This window comes from Canis aureus, chromosome X, assembly GCF_053574225.1.
Source record: "Canis aureus isolate CA01 chromosome X, VMU_Caureus_v.1.0, whole genome shotgun sequence".
Taxonomy (NCBI): Eukaryota; Metazoa; Chordata; class Mammalia; order Carnivora; family Canidae; genus Canis; species Canis aureus.
The window spans coordinates 79118588-79144093 of record NC_135649.1 but is presented as its reverse complement, the minus strand read 5'-3'; the positions used below and the strand labels follow the sequence as shown (position 1 = coordinate 79144093).

The 25506-nt window shown below is 39.2% G+C and overlaps 1 protein-coding gene across 16 annotated transcripts in view; it reads right to left on the bottom strand.

The window, feature by feature from the left end:
* Positions 1 to 24624, bottom strand: part of HUWE1 (HECT, UBA and WWE domain containing E3 ubiquitin protein ligase 1) — a 172454-nt gene extending 147830 nt beyond the window's left edge. For 11 of the 16 annotated variants that reach the window (XM_077887705.1, XM_077887712.1, XM_077887711.1 and 8 more), the window contains exons 1-3: positions 24477 to 24623; positions 24170 to 24277; positions 18308 to 18444 (exon numbers count right to left, since the gene is read on the bottom strand). The gene's annotated coding sequence lies outside the window, so the exon portion shown is untranslated. Of the gene's footprint in view, positions 1 to 18307; positions 18445 to 21602; positions 21621 to 21839; positions 22033 to 24169; positions 24278 to 24476 lie in introns of those variants that run through there. The other 5 variants (XM_077887718.1, XM_077887710.1, XM_077887707.1 and 2 more) reach the window with 5 other exon arrangements.
* Between the last annotated feature and the right edge of the window lie 882 nt (positions 24625 to 25506).

The window sequence follows — 25506 nt, the reverse complement described above, 5'->3', positions numbered from 1 at the left end:
AACCTTAAGTGGTAGACCTGGATTAAAACCAAATTTGCTCCATGAGTCTACAGTACACAAAATGTCCAAATGCATAGTCCACCCTGCCACCCTCCTCCTACAGATACCAATATCCTTATCCTGAGCCAAATAAAACATGACCCTAAGGATTGCTGACCTAGATTTTATTGGACACTTGATAACAAAATGTAATAATAAAGCAACCAAAAAGTAGCCTTTATTCACCCAAGACAAATCTGGAAATTATCTGCAGAATTACCTTGATACAATCTCCTTAAAAAAATCTATAAACAGGTGTATGTTATAATCTATAAACAAGTGTATAATCTATAAACAAGTGTATGTCCTTGCTCTCCTTGCTCTGCAGTGTATTCAAAGAAAATCTCTTGCAGGGATACCACGAAGGAAGAATCTGAAACCTCCAACGCTGACTTTGGAGGTAAGACTGATGTCTGAGAAAGCATCCCCTACATATGCTCTACCTAAACCCCGGGAAGCTGCAGATCCAAGGTTACCCTTTTGGTCATTACTCCTGATTACTTAAAAGAGATAAGTGGCATCAGAAGAATCAGGCAACAAAACAGGACTCCCCAAAGTTGTAGATCAGTTTTGCCAGTAGAGAGGAAAGGGCAGCACGCCAAAGAAGCCCCTTTTTCGTATTCCAAACAACAAAAAACCAGCAGCAATGACTATGTGAAAATTATGTAAATATAGGAGGAGAGGAAGAAATTCCTCATCTACACATTTTCAACTGGTGCTCTGGAATAATTCTCATCTACTCTCTAAGACTGATCTGTCTCCTATCCTCTTCCTTACTTGTGGCTGGCTTTGGTGCAAAAGATCAATTGTAACAATGGTTATTCCCTATGTCATCACACCCAATTTCAGAGATGCAAATGTTTTTTCAGCCTTTCCTGCCTCTAACAAAAAATGAAGACATCAGTCTTTAAACTAATACTCTTTATTCAAATTAATATCAAGAATGTAACCACAGAAAAGCCTGCCACTTTCTAATAGGTGAACTTCACCCAGAAGGGCTAGAGACAACATTTAGTGAGTTCAGGAAAAACTTGTATTTGCCAGAAAAATTAATATATTTAAAAAGTACCTAAAAATAATTTACTTAAAAATTAAATCCAGGGATCCCTGGGTGGCGCAGCGGTTTGGCGCCTGCCTTTGGCCCAGGGCGCGATCCTGGAGACCCGGGATCAAATCCCACGTCGGGCTCCCGGTGTATGGAGCCTGCTTCCCCCTCTGCCTATGTCTCTGCCTCTCTTTCTCTGTGTGTGTGTGACTATCATAAATAAATTAAAAAAAAAATTAAATCCAGAGTTCTCAATCCTGGCTGTGCAAAATCACCTGAGACTTATTTTAAAAACTAAAAATGTCTGGCCATACAACTATCTGACTTAGTAAATATGAAGTGGGAACTTTTTTCCCCAAGCTATACAGGTGATATAGCTACACAGCCAGACTTGAGAACCACTTTGTTAGATATTATTATTCTTTGTCTATTTGTGACTCATTGAGGAATGTTCTTTAAAAGAATGGGGTATAAATAAAGCAAGAATAGCCATGTGCTGCTAACTGTTGAAGCTGGGTAATAGGTACACCAGGGTTCACTATACTATTCTCTAACTTTTGTATATGTTTGAAAATCTCATAAATTATTTTAAATTAAGACTTTTTTCCTGCCAGATCCCTCCATTCCATCCTCCACATTACTACCAGAACAATCTCCCTCAAACTTAAAATCTACCTATATCATCAAGTGCAAACTCCTTAAACCTAACCCAGCATCCAAGACCTCTAGGAACTGGTACCTGCTTACCTCTCTTAACAGGGCCACAACACTACATAATATTCCTCTTGGCTCCCCACATACTTTAACCATGTGAGGCTTTTTATAGTTTCTCTAACATTCAAGACTTTGAATACCTTAACTCAGATTGCACTTTTTGCTAAAACGGCTGCTCTCTGCATATCCCCTAAAGCTCAGCTTAAATGTCACATATGAGGCCTTTTGAGATATCCTCTCTCAGAATAAAAGTGGTCACTCTCTCCTTTGTGCCCCCACTGTGCCCTGATATACCCTCAATCAACACACCTCTTTATTTACACATCAATCTCACCACTAGGGTGAAGAGTTCTGCATGAGTGGGACTGTGTCTATCTTTGCATTCCTGTCACCACACAGGAACTGTCACTTACTAGATTAATGAATGAATGTCTATCCAGTAAATGTTTAAGGAAGCTAAAAATCCAAGTCAGACTCTTGGTGAAATTTCCACCTGAGAAAACCAATTTATAATATTCATTTGCTCTGCATCTTTCCATTCAACATGTACGTATGAACACACAATATAGAGGGCATTGCAATGGGTACTATGACATGGCCAGGTGTTCAGAAATGTAAATCAGAGAAAAAGGAAAACTGGAAGCAATGATAGTATAAAAGCAATGAAAAATCAGTACACAAAACAATTAAATTACAACTTCCTAGTGGCCAAAGCTGGACACACAATTACAAGAGATCAACAATACATAGAATAAATCCATATATAACACCAACCATAATCCTCTTTTTTTTTAAAAAACTTAGATTTTTAGAGATTCAAGTTGCATAAAACAGGGTACAGCTTTAGCAAAAGTGAAACAATTAGCCCAGTTTCACTTTTTGAACATAATGCTTTAGTCTAGAATAATATACACTAGGAAATATAAGAACAAACACAGCAATTCGGACATACTCTTAAAACATATAAAGAAATCCTTAGATTTCTTCTTGTCCTATACTGAGGGATGTCCACAAAAATTCTGAACTCTATGAAAAAGTTTTGCATATGTTGGAATTTTTCTGAGAAGACAGTGAATAGCCTTCACTGGCTTCTTAAAGTTATCCATGACCTGAAATAGGAGGAACCATCACCCCACTGAAAGATCTCCAAGACACTGTCAGCTTAGTGATTACAATGTTTTCACTTTCACTTATGAAACACAGGCATATGGTATTTCCCCTAAAGCCACATGATAGGCTACTGTCACATACAATAAAACAGTACAGGAAACCAAAGAAACAATTCCAATCCTTTTGCATTATTCAGCACCAAATTGTCTAATATGCCTGGGTTTAAAAACAAATATGCAGCATCTCAAGATTAAACCTCCTCTGTGTAAGAGGGAATTCTGTATTCCTGGATAAAATCCTCTAGTCATGTATCCTGAAGAAAGGTAGAAAGGGCACAAACCTACAAAAAGACTAGATTAAGTATATTTCTAAACAAAAGCTATGTTTTAATGCTTTAAAATATTCTGACAAAAGATATATCTGTATGGAAAGAGGATGAGAAACCTCAGTAATGTATTTACTTGCTAACTTACATTGTGGATTATTTAAATTTAAAGACAGATTAAGGAATAACAACTGGAAAAAAAGTCAAAATGAAGTAGAGGACAACAGCATAGTGAAAAGGCCTGGGAGTTGGACAGAAATGGGCTTAAATTCCATTTATTAGCTGTATGATCTTAGACAAGTTACTATACCTCTCGGTGTCAGTAACCTCTATATTTAAAATTAACAACACAGTCCATTTCAAGGGATTGTATCTGGCAAAGAGAAAGCTATATTATTATTTGTTCTATTTCTTTAAGCTCCAGATTAGTCTAAGGGAAACAATCTTTTGCTGGTTATTACAAACACACACACACACACACACACAGCAAAAAAGAGCTAGTTTTTTCAAACTGTCTACATGTTATCTGCATATGAAAGAATATAAAATATAGACTGTTACCTTTAAGTACTAAATGAACCAAAAAGTTAAACTCAACTTTGATGATGAGACTGGGCAGCTCTGGGTCTCATTCTCAAGTTAGTTGTAGTTCTCCAAAGGTTAAATAGTCTAACTACTGTCTGGGCCATGCAACTTAAGAATCAGAGATGTTAAGTGTATCTCAACTATTTTGAGCTGGTTCAAATGAACTTGGAATGAAGAGAGACTAAGATTTTTCTGTATGATTTAAGAGAACAATAATTGGAGCAATTACCAATGGCAGCAAATTCAATACAAAGTAACTCAAACTTCAGATTATGAAGCTAAAATCAATTCATTGACAAGAAAACTTTAAAACAATACTTTTAGAAAAAAAATTATGTCCCAACACATAGACAAAACTGGCTGTTTGAGTAAATTTAACAGCACCACACACAGCCTGGCACATACTCATTTCCGATGTTCTTTAAATAAACCGAACAATGTGAACAATCTGCTGCTTTAAAACATTTATATCTGTAACATGAAAGATGTTTGCTGAGAATGGAAGAATAGTATGCAAAGGTAATCTAGTTCCCTGCTACCAACTGACTTTGTGACATTAGGACAATCTGAGCCTCAGACATATAAAATGAAAATGAAATAACTAAAATCTTGGAAGCACCTGGGTGGCTCAGTGGTTCAACGTCTGCCTTTGGCTCCAGGTCATGATCCCAGGGTCCTGGGATGGAGTCCCGCTTTGGGCTCCCTGCAGGGAATCTGCTACTCCCGGGTCTATGTCTCTGCCTCTCTGAGTCTCTCATAAATAAATAAATTAAATCTTTATAAAAAATAACTAAAATCTCTTAAAGCCTGTAATACTTCATCTTCAGTTCAAGACAAATGCTAAGTATTAAACATGAACGATTTGAATCATTCTCAAAACTTAAAGACCAAAAAGTAACCAAGCTGTTTTTCTACTTCGCACAAATTCCAATTTTTTTTGTTTTAACAAACTACATTTTTCCAAATAATTCAGTTTTAAGCTGAACATATATACATAAAAATCAAATACTCTTTCCCAAGATAAAACAGGAACTGCTGGTTAACCATAACTGCTGGTTAACAAAAATAAAAGCACACACCTACTTTACACCATTACTTAAACATAAAAAGCTAAATTGTAAAATTATTCAGAAGATAATGCAGATAAATACTCTTGTAATCTTGGCAAAGAAAAGATCTTCCAAAAAGAAATCACAACCTAGAAACCGTAAAGGAAGAAAAAAAGGGCAGATTTGACTATGCAAAAATTCCAAACCATAAACACAGAAAATATTTACAAGAGGATACAAAAACAGTTGGTATTTCTAATATACAAACAACTCCCAAAACTCAGTAAGACAAATAATCAGATAGAAAACCAAGTAAAAGACCACAAACCTGCAATTTGCAGAGGATACATTTGCTCATCCTAATAATTATAAAAATTCTAATCAAACCAAGGAGATGTTATTTTTTAAAAAGGATTTAAAATAAATAAAATAAATAAAAAAGATTTTGTTTATTTATTCATGAGACACACAGAGAGGGGCAGAGACACAGGCAGAGGGAGAAGCAGGCTCCATGCAGGGAGCCCGATGTGGGGCTCGATCCCCAACTCCGGGATCACACCCCGAGCAGAAGGCAGATGCTCAATCGCTGAGCCATCCAGGCACCCGGAGATGTTATGTCTCATTCAAAAGACAGGTTAAAATTAAAAAGATCAACAATTATCTTGTTTTGGCAGGTACAGGTGGAGAGAAAAGGGTACTGACAGACACTGCTGGTGGGAACAGCAATTCAATATAGCCTTTCAGGAAGTCATTTTGGCACTACCTATTAAAAATTTAAATGGTACCACTTATGACCCAGAATGAATTCTACTTTGGCTCGACAATAGGGAATGATTAAATTATAGTAGGTCCATCCTTTGAAATGCTATGCAATCATTCAAAAAGATAGAGTTGAGCTATATGTTTTAACATATAAAATATACAGGGGCACCTGGGTATCTCAGTGGTTGAGCATCTACCTTCAGCCCAGGTCGTGATCCCAGGATCCTGGGATTGAGTCCCACATCTGGCTCCCCGCAAGAAGACGGCTTCTCCCTCTGCCTCTCTGTGTGTCTCTTATGAATAAATAAATAAAATCTTAAAAAAATAAAGACATACACAGCACACAAATGGATAAGCACGGTATGTGAATGCTAAAAGGTATAAAAGAATATATACCAATTGTCAACAGATTTTTGAAGTGTGGTATGAATAAAACAAGACTATTATTTGGGGGGGGGGGACACTAATCTTTACCTAAAATGTTTGTTTGAATCTTTGTGTTTTAACAGCAAACACTTCTATAATTTAAAACAATTGAAGGGCAGCCCCGGTGTCACAGCGGTTTAGTACTGCCTGCAGCCTGGGGTGTAATCCTGGAGACCCAGGATCGAGTCCCATGTCAGGCTTCCTGCATGGAGCCTGCTTCTCCCTCTGCCTGTGTCTCTGCCTCTCTCTTTCTGTGTCTCTATGAATAAACAAACAAAATCTTTAAAAAAATAAAAAATAAATAAAACAATTGAAAAGGAATAAATATAAATAGATAGGCTTAGGGGAAAAAAGATGGGCTTAGAAAACACTAACTTGAAAGTTTTACAAAGAGGAAATTCAGACTTATCTACAGGCTTATGGCATCCATGAACATGCATATGCATGAAAACACATAGAAATGTCTCCTGAAAGAGCTCAAAATTGACCCCGTGTTGAAAAATAACACCTACAGTCAAAAGGGCTTTCAAAGAAACTGAGTTTTTGGACTTTTTCTCATTTACCTCTCTACTCCCCCTTTTTTGGGGGTAACTTTCTTATAGGATGGGGTCACTTATTCTATACTTCTATGGATGACATCTCCTGGCACATTTAGAAACAGATTAAGTTCAGTTTTAAGAAAAGATATAGCACAGTGAAAAAATACTGGACTAGATTAACCTGGGTTCAATGCCCAACTCCACCACTAACCAGCAACATTTGTTATCTTGGACAAATCACTTCCCCTAATCTGGGCCTATAAAATAAAGAGTTTGATATGGATAATATCAAATATAGGCTCTTATTCAGCTCTTACATTGGACACAGAAAAAAACAACCATTTTAAATCCACTGGTAATTTGCTTTGCTAGAGGTAGAGATTTGAATTAACTATGCAAGCAGCCTGCCTTTACTTTTAAAAAGCAAAAATAAAAATGCTCTATGTAAAAGGTTGTCTTCAAGTGATATCTGCATCCCTCCAGACTATACTTCCTCTTAAGGATGGCCTTGCCAAGACAGTTAAGAAAATTTGAGGAGCAGGGAAATGGAGCCCCAGATTAGGTCAAAAGATTATAAGGCACTCTAGGGTGGAGGAGTCAAGCTAGCTCCTACAAATTATGGCAGTAGGTATAGATGTAAGGAGAGAGTCACCTATAGAAATGATACTGGATTCTATCTTGATTTATGCTCTTCTCTAATACTAATGTATCAAGGCTTAGCCTGAGGTGCTGTCATACTCTAAGTCAACAAGCATTATATACTAAACACAGTGAATAATGCAGGATAGTCTTTCTAAAGAGCAATTTAATAAGTACCAAAAGCCCTTTATATTTTTGCATTCCAGTTCTAGAAATTTCTTAAGTAAACATAATGTCACAAAGACTTCTCATTCAGATGTTCTTAAGCTTCTTTCCTCTATTCAACACCTGTTCACCAAATGGTCTACTGTGTGCTAAGAAGCATTGTTTAAAGATCATGGAAAACGAGGACTTTAAGGTTTGAACAATAGGACTTAGTTGATAAATTATTATATATTCTATACAATAGAACATAATGTAGCCATTAAAAGCACTGTCATATTACATTATGACAAGGAACAGAGATTAATATACTAAGTGGGAACAGCAAAAACTACACCATTCTCTTACACCATACACAAAGATAAACTCAAAATGGAGGAAAGATCTAAATGTGAGACAAGATTCAATCAAAATCCTAGAGGAGAACACAGGCAACACCTTTTTTGAACTTGGCCATAGCAACTTCTTGCAAGATACATCTATGAAGGCAAGAGAAACAAAAGCAAAAATGAACTATCGGGACTTAATCAAGATAAAAAGCTTCTGCACAGCAAAAGAAACAGTCAACAAAACTAAAAGACAACCTGCAGAATGGGAGAAGATATCTGCAAATGACCTATCAGAAAAAGGGCTAGTGGGATCCCTGGGTGGCGCAGCGGTTTGGCGCCTGCCTTTGGCCCAGGGCGCGATCCTGGAGACCCAATCGGGCTCCCGGTGCATGGAGCCTGCTTCTCCCTCTGCCTGTGTCTCTGCCTCTCTCTCTCTCTCTGTGTGACTATCATAAATAAATAAAAATAAAAAGAAAAAGAAAAAAAAGAAAAAGGGCTAGTATCCAAGACCTATAAAGAACGTATTAAACTCAACAGCAAAGAAACAAACAATCCAATCATGAAATGGGCAAAAGACATGAACAGAAATCTCACAGAGGAAGACACAGACATGGCTAACAAGCACATGAGAAAATGCTCCGCATCACTTGCCATCAGGGAAATACAAATCCAAACCACAATGAGATACCACCTCACACCAGTGAGAATGGGGAAAATTAACAAGACAGGAAACAACAAATGTTGGAGAGGATGTGGAGAAAGGGGAACCCTCTTGCGCTCTTGGTGGGAATGTGAACTGATACAGCCACTCTGGAAAACTGTGTGGAGGTTCCTCAAAGAGTTAAAAATATTCCTGCCCTACGACCCAGCAATTGCACTGCTGGGGATTTACCCCAAAGATACAGATGCAGTGAAACGCCAGGACACCTGCACCCCGATGTTTATAGCAGCAATGTCCACAATAGCCAAACTGTGGAAGGAGCCTTGGTGTCCATCGAAAGATGAATGGATAAAGAAGATGTGGTCTATGTATACAATGGAATATTACTCAGCCATTAGAAACGACAGATACCCACCATTGCTTCGACGTGGAGGGAATTGGAGGGTATTATGCTGAGTGAAGTAAGTCAACTGGAGAAGGACAAACATTATATGGTCTCATTCATTTGGGGAATATAACAGTGAAAGGGAATACAGGGGAAAGGAGAGAAAATGAGTGAAAATATCAGTTAGGGTGACAGAAGACAAGAGACACCTAACTCTGGGAAATGAACAAGGGGTAGTGGAAAGGGAGGTGGGCGGGGGATGGGGTGACTGGGTGATGGGCCCTGAGGGGGGCACTTGACAGGATGAGCACTGGGTGTTATGATATATGTTGGCAAACTGAACTCCAATAAAAAAAACCCATTTCTATATTGATTTGGACAAACAGCTTTAAAAAAGACAATTAAGGAAATGTGAATATGGACTGGATATTAGATAATATTAAGAAAAAGAACAAATTTCCTAGGTGTGATAAAAGGTATTGTATATATTGTAGGTCCTTATTAAGACATGCCTGCTAAAACATTTAAGGATGAACTGTCGCTCTCACTTCATATGCTACAGAAAAATTAAAGACACATGTACATACATATAAATTAAATATGGCAAATTTTAACTATTGTTAGATATAGCTGGTGATATACAGATGCTCAATATGCTATTCTTTCAGCATTTTTATGTTTGAAAATTTTCACAATAAAAAGTTGGAGGCAAAGTTATGAATTACATTTTTAAAGAGTAAAGTTTTGGGGGAAAAGTGTGCTTTTGCTACACAAGCATAAAGAAAACCCTTGCAAGAATATATTGTGTACCAGCATACTAATAGTATTTATCTGAATGGCAGATTTCTGTGCTTACGTGTATAACCAATATACCATATACAATAAACCATATATACCACTATAATCATGAGGACATGAGGACCATTACTTAAAAATAAAGTCAGGAAAGCATTTTCAACCAAAAACTACAATAAAATGAACAAAGACTAAATAATGCAAGCAATATTACACAACTAATAAATTGTGTGAACATCACATAGTTTTAAAATTTCTACTTACAAGAATAATTTATACCATTCGCACAGTATAACAATTTAAACAATTCATGGTAAAGATCACAGTGGGGAGGAGATTATTGAGTTAAAGTACTTAAGTATTACCCTTCATGTCACACCTCCCCAATAAAAGATGAGGCAAAAATAAATGTTAAAGATGATCAGTTCAAGGGTAGGGGTAGGGAAAGGGTTTTTGTTACATTATTCTCTGTATTCTTCAGTGTATTTTAAGTTTCTCAGAAAAAGAAATGCAATTACAGAAAGAGCTGAAGTTCCTTACCTTAACCACTCCTTCCAAATAATCAGTTTAGCTCTTAAAAAATATATAAATAGCACCATAGAGTACATACTATCTTGCAGCTTGCCAAAATAATCTCCACATAAATAGCTATAACTTATACCACTTGTGGGCAGTATCTAAGACCATACTCTTCTTCTTGTATTTTTGCCATGACTTGATATTACCTAATTATTTTTTGCCAATCTAATGGTTAAAAAAAATCTCATTTTAATTTGCATTTCTGGTATTTAGTTTGAGTATCTTTTCTTGTTACCAGACAGTTTTAGTTCCTATTCTGGGAAAAGCCTGTCCCTAATTTTCTACGGCTCTTATTTTTAAAACGTTACTCTTATCATTAAGATGGGAGCATACCAACCAAAATGTTAATGATGACTGAATATTTTTGTGGGAGTAGGAATCTTTTTCCAAAATAAGAACACATTTTCTAGTTTTTCCTAAATTAATTCAGTAACAGAAACTAGAAAATTATAAAAGTGGGTAAAAAAAATCCTTTTAGATATAAGTAGTACTTTCAGGATATCCTATTATAGGAGCATATAACACCCTAGTGGAGCTTATGAAATCCAGCTTAAAGAAATAAACACTAAAAAGCTCCACTAGGGTGTTATATGCTCCTATAATAGGATATCCTGAAAGTACTACTTATATCTAAAAGGATTTTTTTTACCCACTTTTATAATTTTCTAGTTTCTGTTAAGAAAGTCTGTTTCTAGTTTCTAGTTTCAAGTCTTGTTAAGAAATTAAATACTGGTTGAGGCTATTCATTCATTTGGGATACATTTAACTAACTTCATTTTTGTAAAGCATTTTTCTAGTTCATCGTGTACCTTGTTTAACCCTAACAAAATTCTATGTGACATTCTCTGATGCCCTCCTATAAACTTCTATAGCACATTTTGTTCACTGTCATTGTACTGATCCCTCTGTGATTTACAAGTCTCCCTCTCCTAGTAGACCACTCTCTAGTTGCTTATCATTGAATTTCCATCATCTGACATTATTATGTCCTCAAATATTTGTTCAGAGAATGAGATATCTCATCCTCATTAAAAGGATGAGGAAACTGGCTCAGTGAAGTAATTTGCCCCAAGTAATATAGCTATTAAGTATTTAATTTACATAAGTTACAATGGCCTTATCTTTGTAGTATACTGTATAATTTAAACATTTTAAATAACACATCATCTCACTTTAATGCTCACAGCAACTTATGAAGTAGGCTTTTTGATTACCAATCGATAGGTGAGAATGAAACCTGAGGCACAGTTAAACCCTAAATTTTATGAAGCACAGCTGTCTCTTTACATACTTTATAGATCAATAATTAGGTATAGGAGCCTCTACCTTTATATAACAAACATCTTGGGAATGATGGGGGGGGTGGGGCAGAAGGAAGACAGTTAAAGCAATAGGATAGAGACTGGAAACCAGTTATAGGTCCATAAGCTGATACTGTAGTGTCAACCACATGTGCCACTTTGAAATCCAATCTTGGCCCAAAGGTTTTTCTTGCTACTGCCCTGTATTCATAGAAGACAACTGCAGGCTTTCTCACAGAGTATCAGTCTCAAAGACGAGGGATACAGAGCTAAGGAGAGCCTTGAAAAACAGGTTATATCACACATGGACAAAGCAGGGGGAAAATGACAACATAAAAGAAAAGGCTAATTAATAAGGAACTTTAAACATTATCTCAGTCCTTAAATGGACTGAGTTTCTTAAGTGAAGAGACCAACTCTCATTCATTTTGTCCCTAGCTCCTTGTACTTAAAAACACCAGTAAATGGTTACTGAACTAAAAAGAGGTTAAGATGTGAGGGGAAAAAATATAATTTTCAAAATAATGGCCTCAAATTTATTGAGCACTATGTGCCATGCACTATACTTCAGTAATAAAATGTTAAAAGTGATGGATAATATTTACCTCTTTTCTAATCTGCTATATACGGTGCTACTCAAGTATGTTAATAGTGGTGATACTGATGACCATGAGGAAGACTCATTATGGGTTAAGGTTACTAAGGTTACAGCAGAACCTTGAACAGAACAAAGCTGAACAGTAGGGGGCTATGTAGCTGTAGGGAGATCAAGGCAACCACAGAAATGGGTAAGACTCTTCAGAGGGTGTGAATGTGACTCCTACCTCTTGGCAAAGTAAGAAACTACTCTGGTGGAACACTCAGTTTTCACCGGCCAGAGTCAGCCCCCAAATGACCAAAGTACAAACCCCTTTCCTCCCCACCACTGGTGATCCAACACAGACCTGAAGGGTCCAGACAGGCTTTGCTAACTGGCCATCACTTGACCACTGCGACTGCCCATCCCTGAGCTGTTGGAGGGGTTAAGTGAAATAGTATGTTAAAGAAATGACCATCTGCTGACCACGTGGAGTGTACTAACAACCTACATTTCCCCATTTAATCCCAATAATCCCACAATAAAGTTATTTTCTCCAGATGAGGCAAGTGATAAATTAATTTGCTCAAAGTGACAGAACTATTAAGTGCCCAGAAAAAAAATATTTTTTAGGGGATCCCTGGGTGGCGCAGTGGTTTGGCGCCTGCCTTTGACCCAGGGCGCGATCCTGGAGACCCGGGATCGAATCCCATGTCGGGCTCCTGGTGCATGGAGCCTGCTTCTCCCTCTGCCTGTGTCTCTGCCTCTCCCTCTCTCTGTGTGACTATCATAAATAAAAAAAAAAATTTAAAAAAAATATTTTTTAATTCAGCAATTATCCTACCCTTCTCATACAAACTGTTATCACTGAGTAACCTTGTAAAATTATTCCACCTAATGTACGAAAACAAAATGACAGCGTTAGAACATTATCATTTTGACATTACCAATGAACTAATCGATCTAGGCTTTAGGCAGAAATGGCTGTTAATACAAAAAAAAAAAAAAACCACAAGACATCATTACAACTTAATGAGTGTTGTGAATAAACACACCACCACCAATATTCTTGCCAAAGGAAATGAACCTGAATTTATAAAAGCCTCTGGATCCACTATCAATTTGCAGGAAACATAAAGGATGGAGGAACATGTTGAGAACAGTACTGAGTATGCAATAAGCAAAATTCAGTCTGTGGGAAACTCCACAGGTCAAATGGCCTGAGTTATTCAACAGATATAGTATAAGAAAAAGAAAGAAAGGGAAGCTACAGGTATTTAAAATACATCAAGTTTCAAAAAGTGGACAAAACAAATTATACTGTCCAAGGATGCACACTTGGATAAAACCAGAACAGAATGCAAGTGATCACTATAAAGTCAGAGGAGTCGATACCTTCTGGAGACAGAGGATGCTGTGACAGGGATGGCCAATGCAAGGACTTCTAGGATAACAGGTAAAGTTCATTTCTTGAGTTACAAAAGTGTTTGCCTTAAAATAATTTATTAAACTGTAGATTTGTTTTGGGGTGGTTTTCCCTACCTGTATTCTATTTGTTACAATAAAAAGGAAGCACTTTAATCACATTAAAGTTGCTTATGTATGATATGATTCTATTTGTATGAAATGCCCAGACTAGGCAAATCAGAACGTAATTAGTGGTTACCACAGGCTGGGGTGGTTGGGAGAAAGGGAGTCGCTACTAATGAGTTACTTGGGTGATGAAAATGTTTTAAAATTGATGTGTATGACTGTGAACACTAAAAACCACTGTATGCTTTAAGTGGATGAGTTGTATGCTATGGGACTATCTCAATAAAACTCTGTAAAGTCTAAGACACCCCAGTTAAACCAAGACACACTTTTAAAATAAAGACTGGGGTGGAGCCCAAGAATTTGCATTTCTGACAAGTTCCCAGAGGCTGTTGCTGCCGTTAATCTGGGGACCACATTTTAAGAACCACTGCAACAAAGGATTTCAAAACGGCTTCTAGCTCACAGCAGTACTAAACAGCACTGGAAAGTGAAGTGTTTTACTCAGGGACTGAGAAATCAGTCCAGAAAAAAAGCAGTTAACACTCTGCCAAGCATTGTTCTATTCCAACTGATTCCCTGACCATCAACATCAGCATCTCCTAGAAACTTGCTGGAAATGCAAATTCTCGGGTCCCTTCCAGATCTACAGGATCAGAACCTCTGGGTTGGAGCCCAGCTTCAGCAAGCCCTCTAGGTGATTTTGATGTTCCCTAAAGTTTCAGAGCTACTGTTCTAAGCACTTTATATGCATTAACTCAGTTAAACTTCTCCAAAACCCTATGACACAGGTAACACTATTAGCATTTTACAGATTAAGAACTGTGGCACAGAGGTTAAATAATTTGCACAAGATGATAACTGGTAAAAACTTGAACCTAAGGAGCCTGGCTCCAGAGTCCATGTTCTTAATCACTATGCTGAAAGATCTTCCCACTTGTAAGAACTCAATTGGCAGAATGCAATAATAAAGAATTAGTGGAAGAAAAAAATGCAAAGACAAGGAGAAATAGGTCTAATACACAGAGGCAAATAATAAAATAATTACAGCAAATAATGTTATCATTAAAAAAGCAATCTTCCAAAAGCATTCCAAAACATAAGCAGCTACCAAATACTATATCCCAGCATTTCCAAAACAATTATCTCAAGTATCTAATTATAAGGACTTAAAATCTGGGTTATACTAAAGATGGTACATGAATTCATGGCAGTACATTCACATTTACCAATCTTTAAAATCTAAATGATTATATTAAAAGGTCATTCCACAGAACATGAAAGACTCCTAACTCTGGGAAACGAACTGGGGGTGGTGGAAGGGGAGGTGGGTGGGGGGTGACTGGGTGGCAGGCATGGAGGTGGGCACTTGATGGGATGAGCACTGGGTGTTATTCTGTATGTTGACAAATTGAACACCAATAAAAAATAAATTTATTTAAAAAAATAAAAGGTCATTCCATAATATTTGAATCTCCCTACTCCTAGTCCCTTTAAGTCACTATACAATCAGAATCTAGGGCTTGAAAAAGAACTTTCACATTCCTCTAGTCCAATTAGTAATTCAGACTGAATTATCTACAATATGGATCTCCATTTAATATTCATACGAAGCTAAAAGAAATTCCAACTTTTTGAAAAATCACATTCTGAGATCAATCCATGTCTGTAATTTTTTAAAGCCAAATGATTAAGAACTTTTTAAGGGCACTGGGGACGCCTGGGTGGCTCAGTCGTTTAAGTGTCTGCCTTCAGCTCAGGTCATGATTCCAGGGTCCTGGGACTGAGTCCTGCACCAGGCTCCTCGCTCAGTGGGAAGCCTGCTTCTCCCTCTGCCTGCCACTCTCCTTGCTTGTGTGCTCTCTGACAAATAACATTTTAAAAACCTAAAAAAAGAAACGCTTTTTAAGGGCACTAAAATGTGAAAATGCTCAGTATGAACGGCCCAAACAAAACCTACAGTTGTTTTACTCAGAGAGAGCCACTCTTTCACACTATCTGAAAGCATTTCAATAACCAGAAGACCAAGCTGGTTAACAAGTACATCAAGTTTTAGCAACTTAACCCCTATGACACATCAAATGAGAGGGCTTCCAAAGAATCTTCTGAGCTGAATTATCCCTGACATTAACATATAAACATCTGATACCCAGTCATTGAGGAAACAAGTCAGAGAACAATACAGCAAAACATCCAGAGCCCAAGTATTTGCGACTATCAACCTTATACATAGTGCAATCATTGTAAAGGAGCCTAATATGGTTACAGCTACACATCAAATTTTAACATAACGTAACGGTAGGAAAGGTAACTCAGGATGTGAAGGGCAAACATTTTCAAAGCAATCAAGTCTGGCATTTCAATAATACTTTGAACCCATGGTTGAAAACATGCAACAAAAGAGAAAAAAATCAACAGCATTGCCATTATAAACCTGTAGCTGTTAAAAACTCCGGAAACAATTCAAATATTGAAATGCCTACTGTATAAAACTGTTCCAAAAATCCAGTTATCCCAGATTCAAAACTCTGGATTAGAAGGTTTAAGTGACTTTGTTCAAACTTCCTAATAACTACAGAAAACTGAAGACAGGAGTAAATATCTAACCACTATTTCTAATATGCCCAAAATATTTTGTTGAATGGACTTCACTGGAATTCCCAAGAAATCACTTCTTTAAATAATCACCTTTTTAAAAAAAATATTTTATGTATTTATTCATGAGAGAGAGAGAAGGCAGACATAGGCAGAGTTGGAGAAGCAGGTTCCTCGCAGGGAGCCTGATGTGGGACTTGATCCCCGATCTCTGGGATCATACCCTGAATTGAAGGCAGTTGCTCAACCACTGAGCCACCCAGGCGTCCCTAAATAGTCACTTTTCAACTAGTGATCTGATTTCTCCATTAATGAACAAAGAACTGAAAAGCCTGAACTCATGAACCATAGCACTGGTGATTCAAAATCATATTTCATCTAGATACTTCAAAAACGTTCATTCATGAACTCTACCCTCTCTGCCCCTCAACTCAGAATAACCCTCATTTTAAAGGTAGGCACAAGTGATCTTGCTCTGCTCACATTTGTGCTTAAGTCAAAGGCTGGCTGGAGCCTATCTAGATGTCCAAAATCCATTCCCAGGTTTTGACTATGGAAGGGACATACAATAGATCCCAAGATAACCAATTCTGCACAAGGACAGAAATGAAATATTTAAAGGATTTTATGCTGTGGATCATCATTTCCAAAAGAAATAAAATGAAAAATAACAAAAGGAAAACTATGGTTGCATATTAATAGCTGAAAATTAGGATGTAAGTGGAAGCTCTCAAAAATTGTTTAGTATTAAAAAAAATAAAATAAAAAAATTGTTTAGTATTGCCATTTCAAAAACTGTATTATAGCCAGAAGAACTCATCACTAAGTCTTAATAGCTTAGAAGTTATGGGTCAGAGCAGCTGATACCAACATCAAAAGAATAAAAAGCAACATTGTAAGATAGTATAAAAATAACTAAACCACCTAAGGAAATTGAAACCATAAAAAATCCCAAAGGCACACTCAGGTCATTATCTAGGAAACATTAGCTTCTTCCATAAGGAGGCCTACTTTTCATGTGGAGCAGTAAGCAGAGCCAAGACATGAAACTGAGGTCAGGTATCAATTAAATCAGACTCTGCCACAGAAAAGGGAATCCATGACTAGTTATTTTGGGATAGTGCCTAGGCCAGCAGTATCAACTCCAACTGGGATACAGGAGATTACTGCCTTTGTTCCATTATAATGGAGGGGGGGGGGTCCTCCAGGGTCTTTAACTTAGTAAGAATGGGTTAGATACCACTGCTGGGGTACAGTCACCAAATACGAGGGAAGTTACACAACAATTTCTTCAACAAATAAATCAAGAAAAAAACAAAAGGGAGGGAACCTGCAGATTAAAATAGATTTAAAAAATATATATCAATCCACCTTTGTGATAAATGGATTTTCTTTGGACTTTAACTCAAAGTAAAATGTGAATATTAGCTTCATATTTGGAATCTTCAAAAATCATTATTAATTTTTTGAGTTGTGATAGTGGTTTTGAAGTTATGTTTAAAAAGCCCTTTTCTTTCAGACATAGAAGTATTTGGCAAGTAAAAATATGACAGTAGGGATTTATTTCAAAATAACGGGTGGGGGGCAGCCCGGGTGGCTCAGTGGTTTAGCGTCGCCTTCAGCCTAGGGCATGATCCTAGAGACCCAGGATCAAGTCCCACGTCGGGTTCCCTGCATGGGGCCTGCTTCTCCCTCTGCCTGTGTCTCTGTCTCTCTGTGTCTCTCATGAATAAATATTAAAAAAAAAAACAACCAGCAAACATTAAAAAATAAAAAAAAATGGGTGGGCACAGTAGGTAGAAGTACAGATGAAGCAGAATGGCTACAAGTTGGTAACTGTTAAACATGGTGATGGATACACAGGGAGATCACTATACTATCTGATTTGTGTATGTCTGACATTTTTCATAACTGAAAAAGGATTAGACATAATATCTTGCAATTTTATTTTTTGAATGGTGCTTAGGGTGATTTAAAAATCATGTACAGACAGAATTCATTTAAACAATAATACAAGAAGCAGCCAGTGCCACATCAGATCCAAACAATGGAAGAAATCAAAGTAGCTCATTTACAGAATGGAAATACATATACCACCCCCAACTCCATTCCAGGAAGTAAAATACAAATACTACCCAAAGATCTACAAAAACTAACCTAAAATCACAGCCAATCATGCTCATCCTGGTGGGAAATCCCAACACTTCTCCAACAGTTTCCTGAACCTTCCTGACCAAGTTGGTCAGCTAGTTCCTCCGGAGTGCTAACCCACTCAGGTCAGACTATTGGAGGACCTACAAAAAAAAAAAAAAAAAAAAGGTAGGGGGAGAGAGAGATACATTTATTAGAGTATGGGGGAGTTAATCATTATATCAATGTTCAAACATGATCACAGTTGTTATTTCTTAAGCAATAGCTCTTACATATCAATTTGCATTTTTAAGGACTTGCTTTAAACAGCAACAAGAATTCAGAACCAAGAGCCAAACCAATTATTCTATTCTGACATCTAGGCAACACCTTTGAAAACTCATCTCCATCCTCAAACCCAATGAAATTATAGGGGATAGTAATTACAATTTTACATCCTCACTATAAATTGATACTAAGGCAACGCTAAATTTATTATTTTTTTGTGGAAAAAAATGCACATACAGAAACTACTTTTCACCTTCACATACACTTTTTGGGCATACTGGGAGACAACTGATAAACACCTGGGAAACTCAGGCTGAACTTTGCCACTGAACCTTAGACAAAGCTTTTAACTAGTATTGCCACTCTTTCCTCTCTTTTTAGAGATCTACCTAGAATAAATTAAATCTTTTAGGTCATACCTAAATTATCATTCCCAGATTTATTCTAGTTCTGAATGACAAGAGTCAAATTAAGGTTTAGTTAATTTCTGATTCATTGCTAGACATTTGCAAAGAACTCCAAGGCAGTATCTCAAGAGCAGAAAGTGCTCTTCTGTCCTCCCAATGAAAAAGGGGGAAATCCTATTACCTCCAAAGCACTTTAAACTGAACAAAGCAAACCCTAACACTCAAAATTAGTGTCCATATAATTACCAGATGGTTACCCATGGTAATCTTTAATCCTCGGTAAACTTTTCACCATCATATTCCTATTTCAAACCTCATCACCTGGCCAAGGTGATAGATAAAAGTATTCAGTTTCATATTGGTCTAATCAATATATTAACAGTAAGACTTTCAAACTGAATACACTCACTTCTTTAATTTAATTTAGAATTTAATGAGAATTTAATTAATAATTTAATAAGAATGCCAGGAAATATAAAATGGCAAAACACAACAGGAGGTAGTGTATTAAAGAACTGACAGTAATTTGCTATGGGAAAGAAGCTTGGTATTCCAAGCAACTTTCCTAAATTCTCTCAGCTAGGAATTACCCTGTGCAGGTATAGCCAAATAGATCACCACACTGATCTGAGGAACCAAAGAAAGGAGGCAAGGGAAAAGCAGTATGAATACTTGAAAACTAGCTGGTAGAAGTTCCCTTGATTACTGTGAAAAGCATGACAATAAATTTCATCTTTGAGTGAATAACAGAATAAACTCTTTTTGAATGAAAGGTAGGAGTATGCAAGGGATGAGGCATCCCTTCTAAAAGGCAGCACACCTGGGTGTGGTTCTTGATAGGAACCTTTATGGCTAGTTGTCATTTCAAGATAGTGACTTTGCACTAAAATTCCTACACTAGTAGGTTAACACAGGTAGGAATCACAATCAAACATCATGAACCACTGGAGAAAAAGGGGGGAAAAAAAAACTACAAAAACGACCACGCTGGCCTAGAAATATACTAAAAACTTACAATTAGAAGAATAAAAATCTCTTATTTTTTTTCCCCAGGTCATAAAACTACTATATGAAACAGATCCATCTTCCAACCTGTTCTTCCACCAAGAAAAAGTAACCACAATATATTGTGTGCCTAACATAAGCTGGGCACTTTACAAACTAATTCTAGCTACTATGAGCGCCACTATTCCTATTATACAGATGAACTGAACAAAACTAATTTGCTCAAGGTCACAAAGTTCGATGTGAACCCAAAGCACACAGTTATTTCCACCATACCAGGGTGCCTCCCTTGACCGGAGAATGTTGAGGTCTCCTCAATCTAGGCAACATTGGGGCTAACAGAAAACAATGCTGACTGAACATGTAATCTATAAAGAAAAGAAACGATAGGGAATCCTTTACAGTAATGGTGGAGCGGAGGAAGGGAACAGGAAAGTAGAACAGGGCAATGATTGAGGGTCAGAAGATAATCAAAGCTATTTTACTTTCTATCACATGGAAGGGAAATGTAGTGGAGACTGACAGGCGGATATCTTCTCTCTAGGGGATTCAGCTCTTGAAAAAAAGAACACGGAGGTAGGGAATCAAAGAATTAAGTGGGAAGCATGTTAAAAGGTGGTTAGCGCAAAAACAGAGGTTCACGGACCAAGACGACTCAGCAACTCAGAAGAAGGCAGGGAAAAGGGGCGGTTCCAGAACTTGCAAAGAGGGATGTCAAGGGACAGAAAAGGACAAAAGTTGGTTTACTGGAGGATTATCCTCTACAGCCTTTTCTTTAGGTTTTTGCGGGGGGATAGGGGCGTTATGAGAAAGGGAAGGCTAAGAGCTCCAAAACAAGAGATCTGCAATCATCCAGCCACCAACCCATTCATTGTTCCATCTAAGAATGGTTGAGCAGTCTGCAAAGTTTCAGAAACCCGCCCTGTACTCGAATCAGGGTCATACAAGCATGAAGACTTGAGGAAACGGAAGGCTACTGTATAGTTCTAGCCACAAAGATGGAGTAAATGCACGGAACGGGAAAGGCTCTACTCAAGCCTTACGTCAAGGGGACCAAGGAAAAGAGGGTGACAGGACAGGCTAAGGGACTTGGGCTAAGCTCTTCCTTAGTGGGGCTGGGGAGGGGGTGACAGGGAAAGCTTTGATTACCCCTCTTAAATTTACGAACCTCAAATATCCATGTGGATGAGGACAGAATTAGGGGGAAAAAAGGAGGAGTACGTCAGAAACACTAAAGCTTGACCCCTAAACGTTAGTTCAAATACCAAACCAGTTAAGAAAGTAGAGCCCACCTCAATTCAAGAAAAACTAGGGGATTCATTTGGGCCGCTAAATGGGCGGAGAACAGAGGCAGGCCTGAAAAAAAGGTAGCGGGGAGGGAACCAGTCGTCATAGGTTGGTTCCCTTTCCCCCACGGTCCAATCTAACCCCCGACCCCACTCCTTAACTAACTCTAGGACTCCTGCCCCCCCCCAACCCTCCCAACCCGCCCACTGCAGTGGCAACAACGGAGGCGTTGACCGATTGGTGGGGGCAAAGGCGGGCCCACACGCGACCGAGGCCCGGGAAATGGTGTCGCCTCGAACAGAGACAGCTTGGTCTTTGCCCCAGGTTCAGCTTACTAGCACCTCGGTGTTTCGCCGACAGTCACCTCCTTAACGTCGGCTGCCCGGGAAGCGTCACAAACCCGGACAGCCACCACCTCAGTCTCGGGTCCTGGCCGGACAGACATCAGCTTCCGCCGCCATCTTAACAGCGGCGGACCGACCCTAGTCACTGCCCCCCCCCACCCCACAAGCTACCTCCGCCACCGCGAAAGAATCCCACGAGGACGTAGCCCCGCTCGCGCGAGAACTCACCAGGTAAGAACAGCACGACCCAAAGAGGCTACTGCCGCCTCCGCGGCTGCTGCAGTCCGTAGCAGAACCGCGGCCGCCTCCGCGCAATCCCGCGAGAATCTCTTACCGGACGGGAAAAGCCTGAGCCCAGCCCTTCCCAGACCCCTCCTCCCACCAAAGCCAAAGTCGCTACAGCTTCGCTCTCACCCTACGCGAAGCGAAAAGCAAATGACGCACAACCTCACGAAGCACCGAGGGGCGGAGTCAGTCTGCCGCCGCCAGCTCCCGCATGCGCCGACAGAACTATCGCGATATTACGTTTTAGTCTCTGCGAGACCTTCGAATTCACTGCAGGATACGGCCCGCGCCTCGCCTTTAGGAAACACGAGCTCTCGCGAGACCTATTGCATGCTCCTAAAAAGGAGAGAGGCGGGGCTTCATGAAAATGACTGGGAGTTTTTCGGGGGGAAGGGAGGAACCTCCCGTCCTGCAGGGATCTCGCCTACCACGAGGTTTCCGACCCACTGCGGAGCTGGCTGCCAAACCTCGCGATGACACAGCTCAGCGCCAAATCTCGGCCATGTCCTGAAAACTGCCTCCGCCCCCGATCTAAGGTGTCTAGAGCCTAGTGCTTGAGGAAAATTTAAAAAGTCAACCTGTTTATTCTCATGCTTCCGGACAGATCTGTACCAATTAGCCAAACTCCATTCTGGAAGAGAAGCAATGGGTCTCCCATTGTTACCTGCCTCCAGTAATCACATATTATCCTGGACTAACACATAAAAGACGTTCAGTCTCACAATAAGCTCACAAATGCAAATGAAAACAATGACATAACACTTTTTGCCCATTAGATCGGGGGAAAATTTTTTTAAGACATAATATCCTGACTCCTTCCCTCGCCGCACTGCAGGCTAACCTGAATCCATCTTAATGTAACGAAGGGCTCTTATCGTTAGTTCTAGCTCTAAAGCCACTAATTTTTAACTCCTGACCCTTTACCTTGGCATAACCAAAAGATTGAATAAAGTGGTTTTCGCCAAACAAAGGAGTCTGACCTCAAAGGAAAATTCAAGCTGGGGTGGGGGGGTGCGTGCTTGCAGTTTTTAATATGGCAGTTTTCCCACGTCTAGCCAACAATGTTTCTCCAATAAATCTTGGATCCAATCTGGCTCGATTTGTGGGCTTTTCTAGTCTAATGCTTTGTTCTGTCCATTCTAATTTAAATATTGTTCCTTAGAGTACAATATTTAATACCTGGTAGTACAAATAGCCCCATCTTTACTTATCTTTTAAAATATTTTCTCGGTTATTCTTAGCCATCTTTTTTCTAGATGAACTTTAGAATCGTATTGAGTTCCAAAAACTTGGCATATTTATTGAAATTCCATCAATTGTATAAATCAATATAGGAAAAATGGGCAGGACTACAAAATTGAGCCTTCTTAGCAAGAAGCGTGATATTCCTTTTCCATGTATGCAAACATTCTTTTATTATATACCTCAATAAAGTTTTGTAGTTTACTTCTAGGTATTTTTTAATTTTTCTTGCTACTGAGCATGGAGTAATTAATATTACATTTTTGAAATGCTTATTGCTTATAGATATTTGCCTACTTACTTTTGTAATCGGACAAATAAAAAATATGTTCAATTTCACTGGTAATCAGAGAAATGCAAATGAAAACAATGACATACCATTTTTTGCGCTTCAAATTAGTCCAAATGACAAAGATTGATAATAATCCATGTTGGCATAACTGTGGAAAATGGGCAATATTGCACAACATTGGGGAGTGTAAATCAGTATAGCCTTTTGGGAAGGCAATTTGGACAAATGTATCAAAATTCAAAATGCATATACACTTTGAGTAGCGATTACTCTTCTAAGAATTTCTCCTACGGAAATACTCATACATGTGCATGAAACGTATATATACAAACCCATTCATTATAGCATTGCTTGTAATAGCCCTTCTCCCCCCCCCAAGGGAAACAAGATAATGTACATCAATCGGAAATGGTTAAATAAACTGTAGTACAATCGTACAATGCAGCTGTTTATAAATGAGATAAATTTAGATTCCCTGGTATATGAAGAGCTACAAGACATATTAAGTTTTTAAAAGGCAATTACCCGAAATGAATGTTTGTGCGTGTGTGTGTGTGTGTGTAGTACCATTTAGATACCAAAATATACATATACAAAGCCTAGTAGTTACCGCGAAGCCTGCCTGGCGGCCCCTCACCTTCCCCCTCCTGAGGCCGCCTTCCGAGAACCTGAGAGAAACGCCGAAGGCCTAGCCTCTACTCCCTCTCTAAGGCCACTTGGCCACGACTAATGCCGGTACCTCGCATCCCCACTGTCAGCACTGTCAGCCGCTCTCCCGCCGCGCTGCCTGCCGCTGCCCCGCAGCCCCAGAAGATGCGGCTAGCTTTTAGCTGGCGCCGGCCAAGGCCTGGGGGAGGGGAGAGAAGGCGGAGTTGAGGGAGGGCTGGGGCAGGCCGCCGGGCCCCTTCACCAGCCTCTCCCGCTGGCTCCCCAAGGCCGCCACCTCCGCGACTCCGCGTAGGGTCCCGTGGGAACAACCCTCCGCGAGGAGCGGAGGATGGCCTCGCTAGCAGGGCCCGCCCCCCAACCCAGGGTAAGATGCTCACCTCGGTGGCAGTAGCTCCGCAGAGCCCGCAGGAGCGTGCCGAGTCCTCGGGCCTTGCTTTAGCCCTGCTCCCCTCGCTCACCCTCCGCGGAAAACCTACCCCTCCGGCTCTCTTCACACCGGATCTGAGGCTCCACCCCACCGCTTGAGGAGCCCCGCCCCTGCCCCTCGGGAAGGCACTCCCTCCGCGGTGGAGCAGTCTACCTTGTAGGGGGCTGCGCTTGAGCTATTCTCGGTCCAACAAACCCAACGGTAGAGGATTGTAGGGTCGCTAAGGAATTAGATTTGATTCGAGGCACGACGAAGGGTGACGTGATTTGATTTGATTTACGTTTAAAAATTAACAGTCTCTCCAGCTGCCTGCGGAAGAGTAGGGGGCAAGAGGGCAAGCAGGGAGGCGGTGTGGAGGGCTGGAGCCAACAGGGGCGCCGCCGGGGTCAACCCCCCCGCCCCCCCTCTGGGAAAATCCTTACAACACTTACTCCAGGCATTTAGTAAGCTCTCAATAAATATTATCTTTATTGTTCTCCTTGGTATTATTTGGGGTGGTAGTGCTATTACCAAAGAGTTTATAGAGGATTTGCACCTGTGAATACATAGGAATTAAAAAGAATTTGGTAGCACGTACCCCTAACTATTGACCGGGCTTCATCTGGGTTGCAGAATGAGATTAGAGGATGGGAATAGAGGGGAGCTTTGAATGGCAATTTAAGATACTTTGGTAAGGTTTGAATTTTTTTAAGTATTAACTCAGTATTTTAAAGTATAAAGACAAAAGCACAATCCGAAGTACTCTTGAGACACAGAAGAAATAAAAACTGTAATTACATCTTCCAGTTTTAATTCTAACCCTACAGAACAGTGGTTCATGCCCCGAATTGAGAATCCGATGAATGGATTCACTGCCCGTCAAATATATATTTACACAAAAATTTTGTGTATGATCTAGCTTTATGGAGGCCCCTTTTGAGAGATCTTTTTACAGTGTTATTTTTAATGAGTGAATATTATTCCATTAATGTTAATTATTT